Raw genomic sequence first — 27,034 nt, 5'->3', positions numbered from 1 at the left:
ATAGGAGAGCAGGGGACGTGTGTGATTTGCAGCAGGAGATGTGGCCAGCGCTGTGTGATGGAGATTACCACTGATCTATGCTTTGCAGCAGCCAGGGTGGCTGGAGGAGGATTATTGCATGCACTGTGCCTTGTTGGATCTAATGTAATAGTTATTAGACTGAGCGATGCTTTACAAGCACTGTGTGTTGGCTTACTGACAGGATTGGAAAGGAATGTCATTTGCACTCAATACCATTGGTGGCTTGACATAATACATATGGCATGGGGTTACATTCAATGCTGCACTACCTAGCCCTGCAATTTCTGCCAATATAATGTATGCAGTGTGATGTAGAAGAACTGATCATCTAATATAATGTGCAAGCATTTAAGAAAGTAATGTGTGTAGATCCGCTGGTGATCATCTAATATAATGTGCAAGCATTTAGGAAAGTAATGTGTGTAGATCCGCTGGTGATCATCTAATATAATGTGCAAGCATTTAGGAAAGTAATGTGTGTAGATCCGCTGGTGATCATCTAATATAATGTGCAAGCATTTAGGAAAGTAATGTGTGTAGATCCGCTGGTGATCATCTAATATAACGTGCAAGCATTTAGGAAAGTAATGTGTGTAGATCCGCTGGTGATCATCTAATATAATGTGCAAGCATTTAGGAAAGTAATGTGTGTAGATCCGCTGGCTGATGACCTGCATTTTAGTGTGGCGGCAAGTCATGGATGGAGCCATTACAACATCATCCTGTAATGCCAATCTTGGGGGTTCAGAGTGCAAAAAGTAATATTCAGCGTTCCCCCCTACCACCCAATTCTGAAATCTTACTTTTTTGGGGATTAGATCAATTCACTAATGCTGGCCATACTCTATATGAAAAATCGAGCGAAAGTCGGTCATTTAGACAATTTGTTCGTCTTTCGCCCAGTTAATGGGCACAAAATCGATAATCGTTGGGATGTTTTTGAGCCGAGTTTGGAAATTTTCTGCCGAACGAACGATAAATTGAAAAGTTTTTAAATCAAAAACGACTTTTAATGAGCGTGAAAATAAAGAATCACATACATATAAAGAATCGCATACATTAAATTGAAAAGTTAAAGCGGATGTGCCATGGGAAAATAATATTAAAAGCCAGCAGCTACAAATACTGCAGCTGCTGACTTTTAATATTAGGACACTTACCTGTCCTGGAGTCCAGCGCTGATCGCAGCAGAGCACGAGCGATCACTCGTCTCTCTGCTGCTCCCCCCGCCATCCACGCTGAGGGAACCAGGAAGTAAAGCGCTGCGGCTTCACTGCCCGGTTCCCTACGGCGCATGCGCGAGTCGCGCCGCGCCCGCCGATTGGCTCCCGCTGTGTGCTGGGAGCCGAGTGTTCCCAGCACACAACGGGGGGGCTACGGGATGTGACGGAATGCCCGTCTTTTGCCCGTGAATGCCGGGCCGGAAGTGGGTGCAAATAACTGTCTTTAGACAGGTATCTGCACCCCCCTCCCCCTGAAAGGTGTCAAATGTGACACCGGAGGGGGGGAGGGTTCCGATCAGCGGGACTCCACTTTAGGGTGGAGAACCGCTTTAATGTGTTTCCTGTCTGCACTAGGTATATGTAAAAAAAAAAACGAACAAAAACTTTATTCATTTATGTCCACGGAACGATTTATCGGTCATTACATGATGGCACTGTCGTTTTGCGCTCACGGCCGAATGTTCGTTTTTCGAAAATGGGTTCGGCCGACTTTTTTCGTATAGTGTATGGCCAGCATAAGTCATTGTCTTGGCACAAAAAGATGAGCAGAGCCTATGGGCCAGATCCAGAGAGAATTGGATCCTGCGCAGCGTATCAGAGATACGCTACGCCGCCGTACCTTACCTGGCGGAATTTCGAATCCTCAACGATTTCGCGCCGTAAGTTACGGCGGCGTAGTGTATTTCTGGCGGCGGAATTCAAATCGGCGATCAGGGGACGGGTTTCATTTAAATGAAGCGCGTCCCCGCGCCGAATGAACTGCGCATGCGGCGTCCAGAAATTTCCCGCCGTGCTTTGCGCGAAATGACGTCGCAACGACGTCATTTTTGGAACTTAGACGTGAGTTACGTCCATCCCTATTCACGGACGACTTACGCAAAAAAAAAATTCAAATTTAGACGCGGGAACGACAGCCATGGCAAGTCTATCTATACGCCGCAAAATACCAGCTTTAACTATACGCCAGAAAAAGCTGACTACAGACGACGTTAGAAAATGCGACGGCCGCGCGTACGTTCGTGGATCGTCGTAAATCACTAATTTGCATACCCGACGCGGAAAACGACGCAAACTACACCCAGCGGGCGCCGAAGTATTGCATCTAAAATCCGAAGGCGTACGCCTGTCGGATCTTACCCAGATGCCGTCGTATCTTGGTTTGAGGATTCAAACTAAAGATACGACGCGGGAAATTTGAAAGTACGCCGGCGTATCAGTAGATACGCCGGTGTACTTGCTCTGTGGATCTGGCCCTAAATCATTAGCACACTCGAACCCTTCAAAATGCCCAGCACTAGCTTGTGGTTTTAAATGTATGTATATAGAAGTGTACGACATTCAGTTAAAAATGAGGTTCCATTACTGTGTCCATTCTGACCAGGGTTGCCAACCTCCCGCAGCATTTTTTTACTGACAAAACGTGGGAAATTTACTGGCGAAGCACATTTTTTTACTGGCAACCTAAGAAATAACAGAGCTCCTGTTGAAAACTAACACAGTGCATATTTGAACAGTATAAACATGATGTGGAAACACTGACAATACCAAAGTAACTTGCTTGATTTACACTTAAAAAGTCAACACAGCATGAAATTATCAGCCCCTGATATTTACTGGCAGTTCACTGATTTTTACAAAGTGTCAGTAAATTTACTGGCGGGTGGCAACCCTGATTCTGACAAGCTCAATGCTCTTGAGCACACACCATTTATGTAATCTAAAACATCTCCTATTTCAAAAACAAGAACCAACCCTCTATCCTGGTTTTATGAATGAAAAGCAAATAGAAGCCAAACTGAAATATCTGTTTTCACAAGAAACCAGCTAAGCTAGTAATCTAGTCACTGCTAGAAATATTATAATATTGTGGGCAAGTTATAATTATGATATGGATGATTACTTTTGTGTTGTCTGTGGTTTAAAATGTATTCTGCCTCCTAAATCATACTTGCCAACCATTCATCCCAGTGCCCAAGACACAGTCACCCCCCATTTACGACTCCCACTAAAAGCCAAGATCAAAAACAGCACAAAGGACATTGCATACATACTGCATGTGTCCCTTGTGTTGATTCCTTTTGTGTTAGCAGCAATTTTCCTCTGTCTTGTCCCTCCACCCCATCGCCATAAGCTTCAGGCATGTGCAGGGGGTGTGCCAGGAGTGCCTGGGCACACCATAACCAATACATGCAATGCCGATTCGCCTGTGTTGCCCCACACCCCGCAGTGCTGTTGGCTTCCTTCCTCTCCCCCCCAGCTGCTGTGGGGGATGTTTCAGGGTGGAGAGTGGGGGGAAGGGGCTAGTAACTATGTAATTTACCAGCGCCTTCCATTTCTAAAAGAACACAGTGAACACATTCACTCACTGTGTTCATTCATAACTGAAGCACAGTAAACGGTGTTTACTATGCTTTACTTTGTGAATGAACAGGAAGCTGCTCTTCACGGAGCACTTCCCATTCATTCACTGTCCAGTGCAGCTGAGGCTGCAGAGAAAGGCATGTGTGTTTGAGCTTTGGGGTGCACACCCTAAGACCCCTTTCACACTGGAGCGGTCTGCAGGCGCTATAACGCTAAAAATAGTGCCTGCAAACCGACCCTAAACTGCTTCTGCTGTCTCTCCAGTGTGAAAGCCCCGAGGGCTTTCACACTGGAGCAGTGCGCTAGCAGGACGGTAAAAAAAAGTCCTGCTAGCAGCATCTTTGGAGCGGTGTGTATACCACTCCTCCACCGCTCCTGCCCATTGAAATCAATGGGACACCGTGGCTATACCGCCCCCAATGCACCTCTGCAGAGGCGCTTTGCAGTGTTTTTTAACCCATTCTCGGCCGCTAGCGGAGGGGAAAACCACTGCTAGTGGCCGAATAGCACCACGAAATTGGCGGTAAAACGCTGCTAAAAATAGCGGAGCTTTACCACCGACGTACGGCGGTTAATACGGCTAAATAGCTGTTACAGGGTATCATTAAAGTGATTGTAAACAATCACCTTGTAAAACAACCCATTCAGTTTAAAATAGAAATGAAAGGCAAAACATTTTTGTATAGATATAAAAAAACAACAACATTATAAATACCCCCCCCCTCCTTTTTTTTTTTTATATAAGTGATCACATTCCTTCTGTTCTCAGCTGAATAAGAGCTGGGGGGAGAAGTAGCAGCACACTGAGCTTCCCAGTGAATGACTGTGCAGCGGGGGCATGTCATGACAAGTTTGATCTTTGGAGAAGAGCACACTGAGTTCCCAGCATAGCTAGAGAACTGACCACGGTATGCTTTCCTGCTTAGTGTGGTCAGTTTTTAATAGGAAAGCAGAGGAACTGGCAGGAACACCAGTAATTTCACATAAAGGAAGCAATACAAAGCGAATAGGATACTTTATTATATAAGTACATGGTACAACAGGAATATGAAGTGTTGGGGTAACAAACGCTTTAAAAGAATCTGACTATTCCCGTTCTTTTTGCCCAGATCCACCATTCATACTACAGCTTCTATGAATGGAACAGGATCTAAGTATGGAGGTTGGGCAGATGGTTGATAGCTCCGCCCCTCCATTCATAGATCTTGTTTCCATTCATAGAAGTTGTAGTACAGCTTCTGTGAATGGTGAAGTTGGGCAGAATAGACGGACACTGGGCCAGATTCTCAGAGACTTACGTCGGCGTATCAGTAGATACGCCGTCGTAAGTACGAATCTGCGCCATCGTAAAATTTAAGCGTATTCTGGAAACCAGATACGCTTAAATTAGGCTAAGATACGAGCGGGGTAAGTCTCCTACGCCGTCGTATCTTAGGGTGCATATTTACGCTGGCCGCTAGGTGGCGCTTCCGTTCAGTTCGGCGTAGAATATGCAAATGACTAGATACGCCGATTCACGAACGTACGTGTGCCCGTCGCATTAGTTACGCCGTTTACGTTAGAGATACGCCGGCGTAAAGATAAAGCTGGTCTCTAGGTGGCACATCCCATGCAAAGTATGGACGTTGGAACAAGCGTATCTTTTTACATCGTTTGCGCAAGTCGTACGCAAATAGGGCTGTGCGTAAATTACGTTCACGTCACAGGCATTGAGCCGACGTATCTTTGGGCGTAAATACGACGTGATAGTGAGCATGCGCCGTTCGTTCGGCCATGCATCTACATGGGGTCAAGCCTCATTTAAATACAACACGCCCCCTACAGCCTACTTTGAATTACGCGCGCTTACGCCGGCCCATTTACGCTACGCCGCCGTAACTTAGGAGGCAAGTGCTTTGTGAATACAGCACTTGCCTCTCTAAGTTGCGGCGGCGTAGCGTAAATACGGTACGCTACGCCCGCGCAACGTAGATCGGCCGTACCTGAATCTAGGCCATAGTCAGGTTCTCTTAATGGGAGCCTGTGACAGCTCATTAGTTGCATTAACCCCTGCTGTACTGAAAGAATATGGCGGAGGGGGGCTATGGAGAATTACTACTAAGAGCAGAATAATCAACACAGGTAACATGCTGTACTTGACTGTCCCTTGTGCTGATTTTTCTGTGTTTGATTTTAGCACACTCTTGCCCAGATCACACCCACTCTCTTATCCTTCCAATAATTTTGTGGGAACATCAGGTACGCTCAGTAACTCTAAAAAAGGGTAATGTCCTGATTTCAGGACACAGAGCATCTAGATGTGGGATTGTCCCAGCAAATCTGGAACAGTTGATGCTTAAACATTGTAACTGATATAGCACATTGGCTCTGGCTAGAGTTCAATAAATAATGCAATAATATCATACATTGCATACCTGCTCCTGGCATTCTACCAAAGAGGAGCAGATACGTTACAATTATCCTTCCTCATTTTTGAAAAGGCAGGGTTTTCCCTAAGGATCAGTGATCTACCGATGCCAGGAAACTTGTAGGGAGAGAAATGCCAAGGCTGTTTTTGCTTACTAGCCTCTGAATATGCTATATGCCTGGTTTGGCCTCAATACATTCAGCGTCATTAACTCAGAGCAAGAACAGACCTATTGAAGTCACAGGAGAGTCGCAATTATTGATCTGTATAATAGTTATTAAGGCCTGATTCACACCTAAGGATTTTTAGTGCTTTTTGCATTTCGCAGATTTGCACTACAGAACGTGTTCCATAGGAAACCATGGTAAATGGACTACAGTGCAAATCTGCAAAAAGCACAAAAAATGCGTAGGTGTGAATCAGGCCTAAATCAGAAAGCACTGAAGCCAGTGGATCAGCATAACATCCAAGTAACTATAAGGCCTGGTTCACACCTATACGGTTTTTGATGCTTTTTGCAGAAACGCACTACAGTCCATTTAACATGGTTTCCTATGGGGACACATTAACAGCTTTTTTTTAGCCGCTGCGTGTTTGAAAAAAGTCAGGGACTTTTTTAAAAGGAAAACTGTGCTCTTCGGTTCAATAAACTTCAATGGAGACGCTGCATAAAAGCATGTACCGTATTTGCCGGCGTATAAGACGAACCCCTAATTTTCCAGCCAAAATGTTGGTTTTGGGATATACTCACCGTATAAGACTACCCCCTTCCTACTAGTCATGCCTTGCCTCACGGTGCCACCATTACATGCCAGACTGTGCCCCATTACATGCCAGACTGTGCCCCATTACATGCCAGACTGTGCCCCATTACATGCCAGACTATGCCCCATTACATGCCAGACTGTGCCCCATTACATGCCAGACTGTGCCCCATTACATGCCAGACTGTGCCCCATTACATTACATTACCCCTCCATTGTGCTGTTCTCCCCGTCCGCGCTCCGCTCCGTGTCCCCCCTCGCTGTGCCCTTACCTTATCCTAAGACATGCAGAATCGCGGCTGTACTGTACGTTTTTTCAAAAGCCGCGCCTCCTACGTCTTCTGTTCTGTGATAGGCGGAACAGTCAGCTTCCCAGGAGGCACTGTGTTCAGTGTTCGCCTATCACGGAGGCCCTCTCGTCCGAGGACGAGAGGGCCTCCGTGATAGGCGGACACTAAACACAGGACGAGAGGGCCTCCGTGATAGGCGGACACTAAACACAGGACGAGAGGGCCTCTGTGATAGGCGGACACTGAACACAGTGCCTCCTGGGAAGCTGAGTGTACCGCCTATCACGGAACAGAAGACGTAGGAGGCGCGGCTTTTGAAAAAACGTACAGTACAGCCGTGAAAAAAAAATGCTTGAGCAAAGCGCAGTGACGTACAACACGTATGACGGAACTATAAAGGGGAAGTTTCATTCGAATGGCGCCACCCTTTGGGCTGCTTTTGCGACCGCGTGTAAGTAAAAGTTTAGTGAGAGACAATTCGCTCTTTTCAGTCTTCGTGCTTTTCAGTCTGTTACAGCGTGACGAATGTGCTATCTCCATTACAAACGCTAGTTTTACCAGAATGAGTGCTCCCGTATCATAACTTGGTTCTGGGCATGCGTGTTTTTGTCCCCCTCGTTAAAGCGTACACACGACTGTTTTTCACGACGTGAAAAAGAACGACGAGAAAAAATAGAGCATGTTCTAAATTTTTAACGGCCATTTTTCTCGTTGAGAAAAATGCTCTGGAGCCTACACACAAGCGTTTTTCACGACCAATTTAAAAAATTTAATTTTTCTCGTCATGAAAAATGGTCGTGTGTACGCGGCATAAGAAACGCAAAATGAGTTAAAAGACAGAAATGGATCAAAAGCAACATGCATAGGTGTGAATCAGGCCTAACCTTCAAAAGGAGACTTCAGCAATCTACACATCTCATTCCTGAACTTATTTTGATTGGTTAATAGATTAGTAATAATTACCCCATAATTCTAGTTTAATTCTAGGGTGTTTATTTTTCTAAATCATTTGTCTAAAAAAAGAGTCTATGTTGTTTATACTATTTCTGTGGTATCCAGATTTGTCATTTGTTAAGCAATTGTAGTTCCCAGATCATCAAAAAAAAAGAAATAAAAAAAAATCGCTCTGCCTATTAAAAAGAATGGCAATTTACAACAGCTTTTACATATGGTAAAATGATTAAAGCATTTGTTACCCTAAAAAAAAAATGGACCCTGTTCCCTTAAAGCGTGTTCATACAGCACAGTGCTTGTTAATCATGGTTGCTGAGCCCTGACACCGTGGTCAGTTTACATGCCTCTGTCATCCGCTCTCTCCTGTCTGATCTCCCCCATCCTCCTTTGCCCTCTCCCCCTCCTCTCCCTGCCTGTGAGCTAGTGACAGTGCCCCTCCTGCTGCTGCTGGAATAACTCTGACATCTTTATACTATTTGCTCTGTCTTGTAACAACAGGTACCCTTGTGTGTGTGATTTATAAAAAAAAAATGCAATCTATACTTAATTTATGAGCGGCGCTCACGTGACCACCTGGCTCTGTCCTCTTCTCCTTCTTCCTCCTCTCGTAAATAAGGTAAGACTGCACTTTTTTTTATAAATCACACACACACACAGGGGCACCTGTCATTAGGAGACAGAGCGAATAGTATAAAGATGTCAGAGTTATTTGAGCAGCAGGAGGGGGGGCGGGCGCTGTCACTAGCTGACAGGCAGGGAGGGGAGACATTTGGAGACAGAGCGAATAGTATAAAGATGTCAGAGTGGCTTGACAACAACATTAAGGATGGGCATTGGATTGAGTTTTAAGTAGTCCATCATGGTAGGTGATATAAATTCTGTATTTATTGGCATATAACATGCACTTTTTCCCCCTGAAAATAGGGGGGAAATCATGGGTGCATGTTACATGCCAGGGATATGCAATTAGCGGACTTCCAGCTGTTGCAGAACTACAATTCCCACGAGGCATAGCAAGACTCGGACAGCCGCAAGCATGACACCCAGATGCAGAGGCATGATGGGACTTGTAGTTTTGCAACAGCTGGAGGTCCGCTAATTGCATATCCCTGTTATATGCCAATATTTACCTGGCTGCTTCAGGAAGGGGGGGGGAGTGGCGAGTGACGCCGGATTACACATAGTCGGGATCTCCTGTTTACTCGGTGCTCAGTCACACACAGTCCCGCCTCCTGGGCGGCTCATAGCATTGACATCACATGTCGCAGCATTGGACCGGTGTTCTGTCTATCATAAGAGCCGTCTAGGATGCGGGACTGTGTGTGACTGAGCACCAAGTAAACAGGAGATCCCTCAGTGTAATCCGGCAATGGTGAGGCTGCAGTTGGCCACTGGTGAGGCTACAGATGGGCACTAATCAGGCTGCAATGATGCGCAATGGAGAGGCTGCAGATTGGCACTGATCAGGCTGCAATGATGGGCAATGGAGTGGCTGCAGATGGGCACTGATCAGGCTGCATTTATGGGCAATGGAAAGGCTGCAGATGGGCACTGATCAGGCTGCAATGATGGGCAATGGAGTGGCTGCAGATGGGCGCTGATCAGGCAGCATTGATGGGCAATGGAGAGGCTGCAGATTGGCACTAATCAGGCTGCATGCATGGGCACTGACCCTTATTTTGCTTCAAATAATTTTTCCTGAAACTTCCCTCTTAAAATGAAGGTGCATGTTTTACGCCTGTGTGTGTTATACGCCAATAAATACGGTATATACCTAGATATTTAAAGCTGAACGCTAGAGAAGAAAATTACCCTTGCATTGGGACAGTAAGGCTCTAGTTCCCATATAAGCCAAAGGAAGTTACATATTCAAATACTGTCACCTAGTGTTTATAGCTGTAGATGTGGAGCTAATCAACCCACTATGATCATAGTGATATGAACTGATTAATGTATAATTTTAGATAAACAGTTGACCAGAACTTGGGCAAGAGTTTTAGTATCTGATGTGAACAGAGAGATAGGCGAAGAAGACCCTGGGTTATGTTTGTCCCACCCCTATTTTGGCAGCACTATAACAATGCTTTTGTTTGTGGAAATGGGAAGGGTGCCTTATTGATTACCTCAAATAACCCTGGGAGTAGTATTGTCCACTTAAAGACAATGATACACCATGAAGCCCCATGATTTGCAAGCTACATAGATAACAGACAAGGAAGCCATTAAAACATTGTTGGGGTTATCCCTTGTGGTTGATTGCCACAAGTTATGATGTAACTACCTCGATGGGAGACAAAAAAAAACGTAGCTATATTCCTAAAAGCATTAAACCTGCCTAAGGTTGAGATTCTGGACCAGAGATCTCTAAACTACGGCCCTCCAGCTGTTGTGGAACTACACGTCCCATGAGACATTGTAAAACTCTGATGCCGCGTACAGATGGTCGTTTTTTTTTAATGAAAAAAAAACGACATTTTTTGTGAAGTAAAAAAAACAACGTTTTTGAAACTTCATTTTCAAAAACAACGTTGCCTACACACCATCATTTTTTTTAAATGCTCTAGCAAAGCGCGGTTACGTTCAGCACTCTTTTCCATTGAAGCTCGCTTCATAACTTGCTTCTGAGCATGCGCGGGTTTAAAAACGTCGTTTTAAACGTCGTTTTAGCTACACACACTGTGATTTTTTGTGACACAAAAAACGACGTTTTGAAAATGACACAAAAAATTGAAGCATGCTCAAATTATTTTTTTGTCATTTTTCAGAAGACATAAAACAACGTTGTTTTTTTACATCACATAAAGCGACCGTGTGTACGGGGCATGACATTTGCAGACATGACTAGGCATGATCAGGCCTGGATTTACTCCCTTTGCCGCCCCAAAGCTGGGACCCCCCCCCCCCCCCCACACACACACACCATTACATAGGGGGCCTTCACCCAGACCGGCCAGGGCACAACACATCAGAGTACAGTGCACATCACGGTACAGAGCTCAGCACATCAGGGCACAGCAGATCAGGGTACAGGGCACAGCACATCAGGGCCCATCACAGCACACTAGGGCACACCACATTGAGGCACAGCACATTGGGGCACAGGCCACATAGCACATCAGGGCACAGGGCACATCAGATAAACATCAGGGCATGGGGCACATCAGGGCACAAAGCACATAGCACATCAGGACACAGGGCACATCAGGACACGGGGAACAGGGCACATCAGGGCACAGGCGAAAAAGCTAGGGAAAAGGATCTGGAACCAGCAAGATGTGTTTTCTGTCACAAATATATTATGAACATGGGAATAAATATGGGTGGATGTTGGCCAGGGCCCCTAGAAAACAGGTAGATAAAATGTATGTCCATTAGCTAACAAAATACTGAGATGATTTCTAGGACCTTCACATTAGTCAGGATGAAACTCCAGATGCACAAACTCAAAGGCTCCAAACTCGCCAAATCTATTTATATGTCCCTGGAGTAGGACCACACAACAGAGGAAGTTACATTAATCTTGAAAGCTATGGCTAAAGGGAAAAGCCCCTGATGGCCTTACTAGAGATTATTACTTAAAGCGGGGGTTCACCCTTAGAGGGCACTTTTTCCCCTTAGATTCCTGCTCGTTTTCTCTAGGGGAATCAGCAATTTGTTTTAAAATATGTGCAGTACTTACCCGTTTACGAGATGCATCCTCTCCGTCGCTTCCGGGTATGGGCTGCGGGAATGGGCGTTCCTTCTTGATTGACAGTCTTCCGAGAGGCTTCCGACGGTCGCATCCATCGCGTCACGATTTTCCGAAAGAAGCCGAACGTCGGTGCGCAGGCGCAGTATACAGCTGCACCGACGTTAGGCTTTTTTCGGCTACGAGTGACGCGATGGATGCGACCGTCGGAAGCCTGTCAATCAAGAAGGAACGCCCGCTCCCGAAGACCCATACCCGGAAGCGACGGAAGAAGATGCAGCTCGAAAACGGGTAAGTACTGCTCATATTTTAATACAAATAGCCGATTCCCCTAGACCGAACGAGCAGGAATCTAAGGGGAGAAAAAATTTTTTTTTAGAAATGGGTGAACTCCCGCTTTAAGATTTATAGAAATGCTTGTGGAACGATATGTGTGCTTATTTTAGGGAAACTGGGCATTTGTTCACTAATGCACTGACTGCTCATATTGTCATATGTCATATTTATTTATGTCATATTTATTTATTTTAAACTTTTTTTTTTACATTTCGTCAATTACTTGCAGGTTTCCAGGCCTAGGCACATTTAATTAAACATCCCAGGAGTCTTCAGGAGGAAGGAGGGGTTTTCTCAGCTAAGCACACCCTCCTGCCTGTGATAAAGGTAGATTGATTCCAGTAAAGTAAATGCTACATGAATCATCTGCCCTTACTCAAGATGGCCACAGGGGGGTGTTTTTCAAAGTGATTTCTCCGCTAAATTAAGCATGGAGACATGGATGGATGGAATAGTTTGCTTTAAATATTACAAATAAATTAAATAACATTTTTGGTTTGTGGTGCTCAGATGCAGTGTAGTTCTGCTTTAAGGATGAGGTCTTGGCCAGAGTGCATTTGGGATGGAAGATGCTTCATTGGTTGGACACTCCATATACTGGACCCTCAGCGAGAGTGAAATGAAGGTGAAGGGTACCTTGTCATCTACTTCAGTATACTATAGGGAATGGCACATGACAAAGGTACCCCCTTTCCCCTACAATATACATTTTGCTGTTGAAAGTCCTTCTACAAGGGCTGTGCAAAAAATCGATTTGTTTAAATAATTTTTTATCCCCAGGACCGGCGCTGACACTGCGCCAGTCCTGAGGAGCTGCGGGCAGGAGTTTTTAGGTGAGGCCGCGGCTTCGGCCTAGTCTGGGAGGCCAGACACCGCGGACTAGGCCAAAGACACGGCCTCGCCTAAAAACTCATGCCCGCAGCTCCCCAGGACCGGCGCTGACACCGTGCCGGTCCTGAGGAGCTGCGGGCAGGAGTTTTTAGGTGAGGCCGTGGCTTTGGCCTAGTTCGCAGTATCCAAAGACACAGCCTCGCCTAAAAACTCCTGCCCACAGCTCCCCAGGACCGGCGCTGACACCGTGCCGGTCCTGAGGAGCTGCAGGCAGGAGTTTTTAGGTGAGGCCGTGGCTTCGGCCTAGTCTGCAGTATCCAAAGACACGGCCTTGCCTAAAAACTCATGCCCGCAGCTCCCCAGGACCGGCGCTGACACCGTGCCAGTCCTGAGGAGCTGCGGGCAGGAGTTTTTAGGTGAGGCCCTGGCTTCGGCCTAGTCCGCAGTATCCAAAGACACAGCCTCGCCTAAAAACTCCTGCCCACAGCTCTTCAGGACCGGTGCGGTGTCCATCAAAAAAAGAAACTTGATTGAAATTTGTAAATCACGTTTTTATATGAAAAAATCGCAGATTTCTTTAGGGGAAAGAATCGCCCAGCTCTACCTCCTACGCAAGATTAGGCTTAACCCTAATATTTCAAAAGTACATAGGTTTAATGCATAAAACAACTGCAACCTTTGTTGACGACATCTTGTTCTTTGTGACTAGGCAACTTCAAAATAAACCTTTCTAAATCAAAAATCCTCCCAGTCCACATTGATCATGGTCATCCAAAATTATTTACCGTCATGGGAGGATGACCTTCATGTGGTTGGGCAGGATACAGATTGTTAAAATGAATATTTTGCCTAAGATTATTTTATTCCTCCAAATGCTCCCATAGCACTGCTGAGTTCTTTTTTCAGACAGGTTAGGTCTCTAAAGCCTCGTACACAGGCTCGGTTTTCTCGGTAAGAACCAGCAAGAAAACTGGCAGAGCTCTCTTGCCGAGTAAACCGAGCGCGTGTACGAGGCTTTCAGGTTTCTCGTCTGGAAATCTGGCTAGAATCTCGACGAGAAAAATAGAGATCCTGCTCTCTATTTTCTCGTCAAGATTCGTGTCGGCCTGTTTCCCAACGAGAAACCAGTGTATACTTACCTGTTGCAGTGGAAACCTGTGCATGCTCGAAATGACTTTGACACTTGCGCGGTAGCTTCCGCAGCATAGGTAGGGTGAAGCAAGATGGCGGCGACGGTGTCGAATGTGACGAGCGCATGCTCGTCGTACGCAATGACGTCACCGCGTTCTTGCCTTTCAAGAGAACCATGGTTCTTTTGAAAGGTCTGTGTGTACACTTGGGTGGCAAGAGATTCTTGCCAAGAATCTCGTCTGGAAGAACAACATTTTTTTCCTGAAGAGATTCTTGCCCGTGTGAACGAGGCCTCAGACTTACAACTTTATTACAGAGCAATAACGTGATGATGCACGGTAATAATTAGAATCTGGCCACCAACTTAAAAGTCTAACAAAGTATAACGAAAGGCAAAACTTTTTTTGTTCTGGATAGAGTGGAGAGCAGTTAGAACATCTGTCAGTTTTTATGGCTGTCTAGGCCCCTGTTAGGGTGAATCACCCTTTAAATTAGTCCCAATTTCCATTGGGACAAGCGAAAGCAAAAGGAAATTCGAAATTTTGGGTTGTTCCCAGAACAGTAAAAGTAGGGATATTTTCCAGTGGGGACTTGGGAAGTTCTGGTGACCCTAGTGACAACCAGGGATTCCCTCATTTTACAGGGATTTTCTTTTACTTCCTATTTTGACTATGTGACAGGAAGCGAAAGGAATTTTGCCCAATATGACACAGATGGCAAAAATAAACCTTACAGGGGTTATAGCCTCCCTTACTCTATCCAAAATGCAAAAAATCTATCCTAAAAAACCTTGGCTGGGCATAATCTGGTCTGCACTCTGTGGCTTGCACCTAGTCATACAGTCATACAGGCTTGTCTGCTTACACCTTTCTACTCACTTTGTCAACAAGATTGGTATGCACTCACACCTGCTAATTTTCCTCCACCTTTAGGGGGCTTCTGCTGGATTCGAACCTGGAAAGTTATAAGGCTTTTTGGAAAATAGGGGTCAGATAATCATTTCAGGTGTGGTAAATTTATTGTCAACGGTAAGGCCACTAACCCTTCTTAGGGAGGAGTGGGGGGTCATTCCCTATGTACACCTGGGGATATACCCAATTACAAAACACTTTTCACAATCTCAGAGGTCAGTGTAGAGACACAGGGGGAGATTTACTAAAACCGCAGTACTCAATCTGGTGCAGCTGTCCATGGTACCCAATCAGCTTGTTCAATTAAGCCTCGTACACACGGCCGGTTTTCCTGCTAGGTAAACTGCGGGGAGAGCTTTGTATGCTTCCTTTGCAGTTTTACCGACAGGAAAACTGCCAGGAATCCCAGCGGGAAAAAAGAGAAAGTGCTCTCTATTTCCCCGGCGGTTTTAAATTCGTCAGTTTTCCAATGGGGAAACGCTACAAGGGAGCATACACACGGCTGGGATTCCTGGCCAAAGCTCCCCCCGCAGTTTTCCCGACGGGAAACACAGCCGTGTGTACACAGGGAAACTTACTGAGCAGGTTCTCGGGTTTCCCGTCGGGATTCCCGACGGACTTTATACCGCCGGGAATGCCGGTCGTGTGTACAGGCCTTAAGGCTTTGACAAAAAAAAATGGAAGCTGATTGGTTTCTGTGCAGAGCTGCACCAGATTTTGCACACTCCAGTTTTAGTAATTCTCCCCCACAGAATCAACAACTGAGCTTGGGTGCCTTAGGTGCCTACAGTTTAGTGTAGGATTTGATAGTCTAGCCCCTGTCACTCGTATACAAAACGTTGTTCGTCCTGGAGTCTAAAAGTAGTCCCTATTTCTTGAGAGAAAGGTTGAGGGACCTAGGAGTCACACTTTTATAGGATCAAATATGAAGTTCTTCTGGGCAAAGGTCCAGACAGTTATGTCTCAAAACCTAGGTCTTATGGTCACAAATGACCCATTGCACATGCTCTTTCATGCGACTCCCATGTCATTTAAGAGATGTAAGCAGACTTTAAACCCCCTATCTCCTTAATGCCACAAACTGCCTCACACCCTGTAGGTGGAAAACTACCCAGGCCCCCTTTCATAAGGATTGGCCTAGAGTGCTTAGTGAAATCATGGAAAATGAAATGTGGACATTTGATTTGGACAGGATGGATACAAGTCCTGACTACGTAGGCATATAAAGATCTCAATGGCTGAAGAAGAAGCATTGTATTCCCCTATAAGCATTTCAATGTTCTTGTTAGGCTTCTTTCACACTATGGATTGTATGTCCGTTTTATAATATCCGTATTACACCTATTAACGGACGTTTATTAACGGATTTAATAACGGATACATACGGATAAATATTTTACCATTCTTCCTTTATTGAAAACGGATAATGTTTATCCGTATATATCCGTATACATCCGTTATATCATTCCTTTCTAACGTCCGTTAATAAAAAACATTTCACCCTTTCTTGAAGTCCAGCTCCAGAAGTCGCATGGATATTCAGGGGAACCCCGCCGTCAATTTAAAACAAAAGTGACGTGCGGTTCCCGGTAAATATCCATAACCAGACCCTTCAGGTCTGGTATGGATATTCAGGGGAACCCCGCCGTCAATTTAAAACAAAAGTGACGTGCGGTTCCCGGTAAATATCCATAACCAGACCCTTCGGGTCTGGTATGGATATTCAGGGGAACCCCGCCGTCAATTTAAAACAAAAATGACGTGCGGTTCCCCCTAAATATCCATAACCGGACCCATTATCCGAGCACGTTGACCTGGCCGGCCGCAGAAAAGAGGGGGGGACAGAGTGCGGCCCCCCCTCTCTCCTGAACCGCACCAGGCCACATGCCCTCAACATGGGGAGGATGTCCCCATGTTGATGGGGACAAGGGTCTCATCCCCACAACCCTTGCCCGGTGGTTGTGGGGGTATGCGGGCGGGAGGTTTATCAGAATCTGGAAGACCCCTTTAACAAAGGGGACCCCCAGATCCTGACCCCCCCCCTGTGTGAAATGGTAATGGGGTACACTGTACCTCTACCATTTCACGAAGGAAGTAAAAAGTATTGTAAAAAAAACACACTGACACAAAAGAATAAAGTCCTTTATTAAAAAAAAAAAAAAAAAAACTCCAGCGCTGAAAAATCCACTCGTTCCCGGCTTCCAGCGTTGTCCTGATCCTGCGACGGGTGCGGGTGATCTCCCGCGATGAGAAGATCTTTCCTCTTCATGGTCTTCCCCAGTGATGTAGCAGAGGTACGTCAGAGGGGGCAGGGTCACGTGACGGGTGGCTCTGCCTCCTCTATATAAGAAATGTCACCGCTTCAGCCGCTCATTCGCTGGGCTGTGCCCAGCGGTGAGAGGAGGTCCGGGATGCTGCTGCGCCGGATGGATGGATCTTCACATCGCCGGAGCGGAGATCACCCGACGCTGGATCTTCTCATCGCGGGAGATCACCCGCACCCGTCGCAGGATCAGGACAACGCTGGAAGCCGGGAACGAGTGGATTTTTCAGCGCTGGAGTTTTTTTTTTTTTTTTTTAATAAAGGACTTTATTCTTTTGTGTCAGTGTGTTTTTTTACAATACTTTTTACTTCCTTCGTGAAATGGTAGAGGTACAGTGTACCCCATTACCATTTCACACAGGGGGGGGTCAGGATCTGGGGGTCCCCTTTGTTAAAGGGGTCTTCCAGATTCTGATAAACCTCCCGCCCGCATACCCCCACAACCACCGGGCAAGGGTTGTGGGGATGAGACCCTTGTCCCCATCAACATGGGGACATCCTCCCCATGTTGAGGGCATGTGGCCTGGTGCGGTTCAGGAGAGAGGGGGGGCCGCACTCTGTCCCCCCCTCTTTTCTGCGGCCGGCCAGGTCAACGTGCTCGGATAATGGGTCTGGTTATGGATATTTAGGGGGAACCGCACGTCATTTTTGTTTTAAATTGACGGCGGGGTTCCCCTGAATATCCATACCAGACCTGAAGGGTCTGGTTATGGATATTTACCGGGAACCGCACGTCATTTTTGTTTTAAATTGACGGCGGGGTTCCCCTGAATATCCATACCAGACCTGAAGGGTCTGGTTATGGATATTTACCGGGAACCGCGCGTCACTTTTGTTTTAAATTGACGGCGGGGTTCCCCTGAATATCCATACCAGACCTGAAGGGTCTGGTTATGGATATTTACCGGGAACCGCACGTCATTTTTGTTTTAAATTGACGGCGGGGTTCCCCTGAATATCCATACCAGACCTGAAGGGTCTGGTTATGGATATTTAGGGGGAACCGCACGTCATTTTTGTTTTAAATTGACAGCGGGGTTCCCCTGAATATCCATGCTCAGTAAAATTAACGTCCGTTAACATAACGGACATTTACGGAGACATTTACTAACGTCCATGTGCCATAGACTTCAATGTTAAAATATAACGGACGTTAATATATCCGTTACTTGCAACGGACAAATAATTTACAAAAAATAGTGCAAGACCCGTCACATATTCCGTTATAACTAACGTCCGTATGTTATAACGGACTATTACGGATCTTTACGGAACATAAAAAAATCCCATAGACTTTAATGATATTTTATAAAGGACGTATAACTTCCGTTTTTTAACATTATCTGACGGATTTTAAAACGGATTATTAAAACGGATTTATTTTGTAGTGTGAAAAGGGCCTTAGATGTGGCGGATCCTGGTAGGGCGGTTCTGATTTAGTGGTGTCATGTTTGCCTCCCTACTACTCCCCCCCCCCCCCCATGATTTTATTATTTTATTTAATTTTCTGGATACTCAAGGCTGAGGCCTCGTACACACGACCAATTTTCTCGGCAAAAACCAGCAAGAAACTTGCTGGGAGATATTTTTTTGCAGAGGAAACCGGTCGTGTGTACATTTTCGTCGAGGAAACTGTCGAGAAACTCGACGAGCCAAAAAGAGAGCATGTTCTCTATTTCCTTGATGGAAATGGAGAAAATTGGCTTGTCGAGTTTCTCGACAGCCTAACAAGGAACTCAACGAGCAAAACGATGTGTTTCGCCCGTCGAGTCGCAGAGACATTTGCCCAGTTGGATACAGGGGCCAAATTGGACTTCCCTTTGAGGCACTTTGTGATGTTTTTTTGTAATCAGGGAGGGCTCTGTTTGCTCTGCATTTATAATTGGGCTACGATATGCAAGTCTCTCTATTTCTCTGCATACCTTTGGATAAGATAAAGAATATACATATAAAATTTATTTTGAACTTTTGATAGGGAGATTTTACACGCCAGCTGCAAGTCACGCCATCTCCTCTGGTTTGGGATCAGCGATAGAAGCCTCCTGAGCCCTCTTTGTCTCATGCAGTGGGGATTTTTCGCACTTGTGAAACTTGAGTTTCTCTTAAGATTATTTATCTCCTTCATTCAAATGCTCTTAAAATGTACCTTTTCGCACTACAGTATATAAGAGGTTGAGTGTCTGTATATGGCTAAAACCTCCCTTATTTGAGGAATAATGCTTTCTTGTTGAGAAAATTGTTCTAGCCAAATTGGGTTCATTTTCCAGGTGTAAAGTTTAAGTTTAATGGCGAGTTGATCTGAGAGGACCCTGGGGGCATGAAGTGATGCAGTGATTAGTGGGGGCATATATTAATTATCCAAAGCCAAACCTAGAGATGGATAGATGGGTATTGGAGTAACAGGAATGTTGGAGAAATGTAGGTTATTGCAGCCTCCATATATCAGTAAGGCCTCGTACACACGACCGAGTTTCTCGGCAAAAACCAGCAAGAAACTTGCTGTTTTTTTTTTTTGCCGAGGAAACCGGTCGTGTGTACACTTTTCGACAAGGAAACTGTCGAGGATCTCGTCGAGCCAAAAAGAGAGCATGTCTTCTTTTTCCTCGACGGCAATGGAGAAATTTGGCTCGCCGAGATCCTCGACAGCCTAACAAGGAACTCGAGGAGCAAAACGATGTGTTTTGCCCGTCGAGTTTCTCGGTCGCGTGTACGAGGCTTTAGGCCTCTTTTTCGGAGATATCTTGCAAAAGATGTTCCTGCTGTGGGGGTAAGGGTTTGTGAAAATGTTATTTATTCACGGTAGTTTTCAGGTAATTATTAAAATCAGGAGGGTCGTGTGGCCAGCTGTAAATTGCATGAGATGTTTAACGACTTTGTATGGTGGGCGATGGGGGATGTACAGTATATAATAACAAGTTTACATCTTGCATTGTACTATAAGATTACAAATTTACCATATATATGACTATTTTAGAATGACTGCAAGGAAAAGCCGCACTTGAGAAGATTAATATGATACTGTGTTTTGAATTTGTCTCTCCTCAAGAGGGAGAAAGTTTCCTTGGTTAAATGAATTGAGAATACCGCTTGTCTCCTAATTGGGGCATTCAACCCCATTACATTCCAAGAGTTGATTTTATTGTGTTTGGCCGTAAACGAGCCAGAAGAAATCAACACTGTCTAGGGGTCTGCTGGAGAATTCAGATCAAATAGTGGGTCAAGTCTCCATGGTCCACTGCCAAGGCCTGGAGGAACAGAACAGTTCAGATGAGTCTCAGTAAGGCCTGGAGAGTCTTTCAAATCCAATAGTTGGATTATTTCTGTACGTGAGTGAGAAAAAGGCCAGGTAGACTAATAATCTAGGATGGTATTAACTGTATACTCTGAAGTGCAGAAAATAGAAACAGGCAAACTGATTCCCAAGAAAACAAAACAAACAAGCATAACCAGTTCTGCGAGGGAAAACACAACAGGGTCATTTAGATTCTAGAGTTTTGGTTGCCCTTGTGTGCCCTTTGGGGTACGTCGTTCCAAAAGCAGAACATTTGGTAGGAGCAGTTGACATTTTTTGGGCATAGTCCAGGCCTGCAAGGATTCTAAGGCTTGTATGAATGCATCATTTGTAAGAAATTAGGAAAAAGTCTTATTACTTAAAGGGGTTGTAAAGGTTCAAATATAAAAAACAAAACATGTTATACTTACCTCCACAGTGCAGCTCGTTTTGCACAGAGTGGCCCCGATCCTGGTCTTCTGGGGTCCCTCGGCGGCTGTCTCTGCTCCTCCCCGCATCAGCTAACACCCTTCATGGGAAGCTCTCTCCCAAGGGGGTTAGCTTGCGGGCGAGCTCCCGTGATACAGCCGGCAGGCTGTAGCTGCCAACTGTATCACTGCGTCATTGGTTTGATTGACAGCAAAAGTAGGCAATGGCTGCGCTGCTATCAATCATCCAATGAATGAGCCGAGAACAGCCGAAAAGCCCGGTCGAGAAGCCAGCGCGTTCACGACGCGGGACTTTCGAGGGCTCATGTAAATAAACAGGGGGCTGGGGGGCAAACATCAGATGTTTTTTCACCTTATTGCATAGAATGCATTAGGGTGAAAAAACATGAACGTTTACAACCCCTTTAATGTTATGTTTCAGGTGGCATTGGTTAAAGGGGTTGTAAAGGTTATTTTTTTATTTTCTAAATAGGTTCCTTTAAGATAGTGCCATGCTGGTCCACGTACTGTTTCCTTTGATTTCCCTTCTAAATGTTTTTTTTCTTTGTCTGAATTTCTCACTTCCTGTTTCTCCTCAGTAAGCTTGCCCCCATCATCCGAGCCGTTCTGGCTGGGGATTAGTCACTTTGCTCGCCCCCTCCTTTGGGACTACATCCCTATGGGGAGAAGCTGTGAAAAACATTCAGAAATTCAGACAAAGAAAAAAAAAACATATAAAAGGGGAATCGAAGGAAAAGGTAAGGGACCTTTTTATAAAATAAAAAACAAACATTTACAACCCCTTTAACCACTTGCTTACTGGGCACATATACCCCCCTCCTGCCCAGGTGAAATTTCAGCTTTCGGCACTGCATCGCTTTAACTAACAATTGCGCGGTCGTGCGACGTGGCTCCCAAACAAAATTGACGTCCTTTTTTCCCCACAAGTAGAGCTTTCTTTTGGTGGTATTTGATCGCCTGTGCGGTTTTTATTTTTTGCGCTATAAACAAAAAAGTGAGACAATTTTGAAAAAAATACAATATTTTTTACTTCTTGCTATAATAAATATCCCAATTTAAAAAAAATAACATTTTTTTTTCTCAGTTTAGGCCGATACGTATTCTTCTACATATTTTTGGTAAAAAAAAAAAAAAAAAAAAATCGCAATAAGCGACTGGTTTGCGCAAAAGTTATAGCGCTTACAAAATAGGGGACAGAATTATTATTTTTTAATTATTTTTTTTACTAGAAATGGCGGCGATCTGTGATTTTTAATGGACTGCGACGTTATGGCGGACACATCGGACACGATCAGTGCTATAAATATGCACTAATTACAGTATAAATATGACTGGCATTGAAGGGGTTAACACTAGGGGGTGAGGAAGGGGTTAAATGTATCCCTGCTTAGTGTTCTAACTGTAGGTGGAGGGGGGGTGACTGGGGGGGTGACCGATCTGTGTCTCTATGTACAAGAGACACAGATCCGTCTCCTCTCCAGAGACAGCACCGCTGTCTCTGTGTAAAACGGCAATGAGAGATGATCTCATATGTTTACATATGAGATCCTCTCTCATTGGCCGCACAGATCGCCTCGCGAACGGCCACTCTGATTGGCCGTTCGCGGCGATCTGTAATTGGCTGTGTCCGAGGGACACGGCCAACACAGATTTTCCCCGCAGCGCGCTCTGGAGCGCGCGCAGGGGCCGCCCTAAGGGGCGGACGTCAATTGACGGCAGTTTGGATATTGGGATCCGCACTGTAGCCGTCAATTGACGGCAGGCGGATCCCAAGTGGTTAAGATCTAGCTACGAATAAGCTGCCCCCAGTGATTTAAAAAACACAAAGCGAGTGCCACTGTGCCACCACATCTCAGCAGAAAGTCAGGGAATAGCGAGATTTTACATCCATTTATCTCCAATATTCTATAAAAGGTCTTGGTAGACTTCCTGGTGAGAATGGTCTGGCCAGAAATCTGTGGCCCTCTCCACCACTAACTGTCCTTGTCACACATGTCCATCAACAATTTCTCAATATAGCAGATCAGATTTTTTCCCTCCATGTGCTCATCGGGCCTATAATTTATACATTATGTTTTGCAATTTTTTTTTACCGTTTCTTCTAACCTTTGATCATAGGTGGCGAGTTTGTAGATCCCGCTTAGCTGTGTGACCACATCCTCGGTGACCCTCACTCAACCTTCCAGTGCTAAGGTGCGTTCCCTTATCTTTTGCATGTCTTGTCTCACAAGGGCAATATCCTCTTTAATACCCTAAGCTGATCTGTAAGAACTCTCAGTAAGGTGTTTCTTGAGTGCACATCTCTAAGGGTGGGCTCAGCGTCCCTTGTAATGTCTGTAGGTGGCTAAGCAGCACCAGGTATGACCTGGGCTGTTTCTCCAATGTAACAAGTCGAGCAGTCCTATCAGTAGTGGTGACATGTCCTCAAGATTTTAGTTCCCCTCAGGTGTTGTGTCTGGTCTGTAGAAGAGTTTTGGATTCACTTTTTTTTATATGTAAACTGTTCCAGCTTAATTGCCACTTCCTTGTTCCTCTCTTTAACGGGTCTTTTTGGGAGCGGCCTGACACCATCATGGATAGGATGGACCACCGTGGCCTGCTCCTCCTTTTTGCAAAACACTATGCTATAGTCATAAGCAGTGGCGGCTGGTGCACAAAATTTTTGGGTGGCGCAAACAAATTGAAAAAAAACAAAACAAAAACACATCAATTGCAGCCCCACTGTGCCATCCAACGCAGCCATTGTGCCATCCAACGCAGCCATTGTGCCATCCAACGCAGCCATTGTGCCATCCAACGCAGCCATTGTGCCATCCAACGCAGCCACTGTGCCATCAAATACCGCCACTGTGCTCATCAATTGCAGCCACTGTGCTCATCAATTGCAGCCACTGTGCTCATCAATTGCAGCCAATTAGGTAGATTCACATAGATTGGTTTAAACTTGCGGCGGTGTAGCTTAGCGTGTTTAGGCTACGCCGCCGTAAGTTAGCTAGGCAAGTACTTGATTCTCAAAGTACTTGCCTGCTAAGTTACGGCGGCGTAGCCAAAAGCGTGTGGGCGTAAGGGCGCCTAATTCAAATGTGTGTAAGGGGGCGTGTTTTATGTTAATAGGGCTTGACCTTACGTTTTTGACGTTTTTTTCTTAACTGCGCATGCGCCGGGCGCCTACATTTCCCAGTGTGCATTGCGGCTAAGTACGCCGCACGGGCCTATTGATTTCGACGTAAATCCCTATTCACGGACGACTTACGCAAACGGCGTAAAATTTTTTAATTTCGTCGCGGGAACGGCGGCCATACTTAACATTGGCTAGGCCAACTAGGGCCTAGCTTTAACTTTACGTGGCCTATCTCTTACGTAAACGGCGTAAATGTACTGCGGCGGCCAGGCTTACGTTCGTGAATCGGCGTATCTACTAATTTACATATTCTACGCCGACCGCAATGGAAGCGCCACCTAGCGGCCAGCCTCAAAATTGCAACCTAAGATAGGACGGCGCTCTGTTTGAGCATACACTTAAACATAAGTCGGCGTAGATTCTGAGTTAGGTCGGCTTATCTACTGATAAGCCGGCCTAACTCTTTGTGAATCTACCTATTTGTGCCCATCCAATGCTGCCACTGTGCCATCCAATGCTGCCACTGTGCCATCCAATGCTGCCACTGTGCCATCCAATGCTCCCACTGTGCCATCCAATGCTCCCACTGTGCCATCCAATGCTCCCACTGTGCCATCCAATGCTCCCACTGTGCCATCCAATGCTCCCACTATGCCATCCAACGCTACCACTGTGATCCCCCCAAATTCCTTTGGCTTTGCTAACATTGAGCTGAGTGAGAAGGAACGCACAGCGGTGTGCCCGCTTCTCACTTTTTTGGATGCCTATTCTCACTTTTTTGGACGCCTTCTAACTTTTTTGGATGCCTATTAGAGCAAAAGGCTCTAATCTGGTGCTTCCAGAAAACACCGCCACCGCTGTAATTCAGGTGCCGGTGACCAAAAAGGGGCCAGATACCTGAATAGGGGGTGTCAGCACCAACCATAGATAGAGTCATGCAATGCATGACTTTATCTATGGTAATTAGAGAGCGACAGCAGAGGGGGGGCGCTCCTGTGCCCTTAAGGACGCCACTGGTCATAAGGTCAAAAATGTTTCTTAATTTATGCAATCCACAAACAGCAAGATTCTGGAGAAATCCATGCAAGCAGGGTGGGTGGTTCTGGATTCTAAAACAATACTTTCTTACTAGTTACCTAATGTAGCACACATCAATTTCTGATCTAATGTGTTCCCTGTATGGTGCTCACACCTAATGGCTTCATTTGGACAGCAGTGTATCTTCAATAACCTGTCATATCCACTCTTGCAGTCATTTGTTACTTTAATAATTATTGATTGGGGGTTAGCAGGTATTCTACATTATTGTGAAATCTGCAAATGCAATGATAATTACAAAAACATGAAATATTTTTTATTACCAATTACAATAATAATTAGACTGTTCAGCAGCAAAAGAAATCTGCATGCTGTTGAAGGGTACCAGTTGTATACAAGGCAGGCAGCTGGCAAAATCAACATTCTACTCAGTGAGACAGGAACTGATAACCGTGCTGGGGCATATGGTGAAAAAATGCCATATGGTAGAGTGGTATCATTAGATACTAGTGAATTGATCGGCTTAAATCCGTATTAAACCCAAAAGCAAACATTTATAATATTGCAGCTTACCAATTCTTAGATGTGGTGGTTGCATTTGTTTTTCTTTTTGCGGGTTTCTTTCTTATATTTTCATCTGGTGATCCAGCCAGTAAGTCTGTTGTTTTTAAAAAGAACAAGCACTCTAGCAGAACGTATCAGCTTACAAGGATGTGGCAAACCATTCAACACTGACAGTGACTAAGAAACTTGTCTGCTGGAAGCCTGTCTGTCAGACATGTCCGATGGTTAGTACGACTCATCGGACATGTCCGCTGGCCCGAAATCCCACGCATGCGTCGAAGGGATTCGACGCATGCGTGGAAGCATTGAACTTCCTGGTGCGCGCACGTCGCGGCGTCATCATTGCCGACACGTCACCGCGTATTCTGTCCGCGGGGAATGTGGTCTGATGGTGTGTACACACATCAGACCAAATGATCCCAGCGGACATGTCCGATGAAAACGGTCCGCGGACCGTTTTCATCGGACATGTTGGGTGGTGTGTACGAGGCCTAAGACTGACAATATTGCTGTTTGCTGTGCCTCCATGTTCATTCATACAGAGTAGGGCACTCTAATACAGGAGGTGTGTTATTGGGCAGATAACCAGGTGAAAACCGAGGGAAAAAAAGCCTAAAGAAATACAACTGATGCAGCCACCACATCTAATGATTGGTAAACTGCAATAAATTACATTTTTTGGTTTGGGGTTTAAAACCGCTTTCATTTTGATTTTAGTCTACAAATTGTGGTGATGGATGCAATGAGATTAAAGAGGAACTGCAGTCTGCTGACATCATTTGTAATAAAAACCCTCCAACCACTTTTGCATATTATTTTATATATAATGTGATTCTGTACATGCTAAATATGCTGCAGAAATCTCCCTCCACTGAGTCTGGCTGCATTCCATGTTTCTTTTATTTTTTTAAATCTCTATATTGTTCTTTTTGTTTCCTTTAACTCTACAAAACGAACACAAATACAATACACAGTACACAGTACAAAACACAATACACGTTGGTCAAAGATTATATTCATCGTTGAGATCCTTATTTGATCACAATACCTCTTTCCCATCTGATAAGAACATAATAGTAACATAATAAAAAAAAATCTAAAACATAACATCAACCCTTTCAGTCACTGCAATATCAGCCTTATTGTGTATATCTTTAGCAAATCGTATAATAAATATAACTGTGGAAAGCTGAAGCTGCTGCCTGTTCACTTGCTGGATTTACAAAGACACACAGAGGCACACCTCCAGCTCTGCAGCTCTCATTGGCTCTCTTATGACTAACATGGAGTCATAATCGTGGAGCCTATTGTCATTACTACTTTATGAAACAGGTTTGGAGTTGTATATACT

At 45.1% G+C, this 27,034-nt stretch overlaps 2 protein-coding genes across 5 annotated transcripts in view; one reads left to right on the top strand and one right to left on the bottom strand.

The window, feature by feature from the left end:
• Nucleotides 1–27,034, bottom strand: part of RSPH14 (radial spoke head 14 homolog) — a 336,392-nt gene that overhangs the window by 58,470 nt on the left and 250,888 nt on the right. The window lies entirely within an intron of this gene.
• GNAZ (G protein subunit alpha z) overlaps nucleotides 1–27,034 on the top strand; it is a 201,160-nt gene that overhangs the window by 612 nt on the left and 173,514 nt on the right. Inside the window, exon 2 of one of the 2 annotated variants that reach the window (XM_040349576.1) lies at nucleotides 23,079–23,153. The exons of the other annotated variant lie outside the window; for it this stretch is intronic. The gene's annotated coding sequence lies outside the window, so the exon portion shown is untranslated. The remainder of the gene's footprint in view (nucleotides 1–23,078; nucleotides 23,154–27,034) is intronic. 2 annotated transcript variants of the gene reach the window in all.

Source organism: Rana temporaria, chromosome 1, assembly GCF_905171775.1.
Source record: "Rana temporaria chromosome 1, aRanTem1.1, whole genome shotgun sequence".
NCBI classification, from domain to species: domain Eukaryota; kingdom Metazoa; phylum Chordata; class Amphibia; order Anura; family Ranidae; genus Rana; species Rana temporaria.
This window is presented reverse-complemented; position numbering and strand designations above follow the sequence as displayed.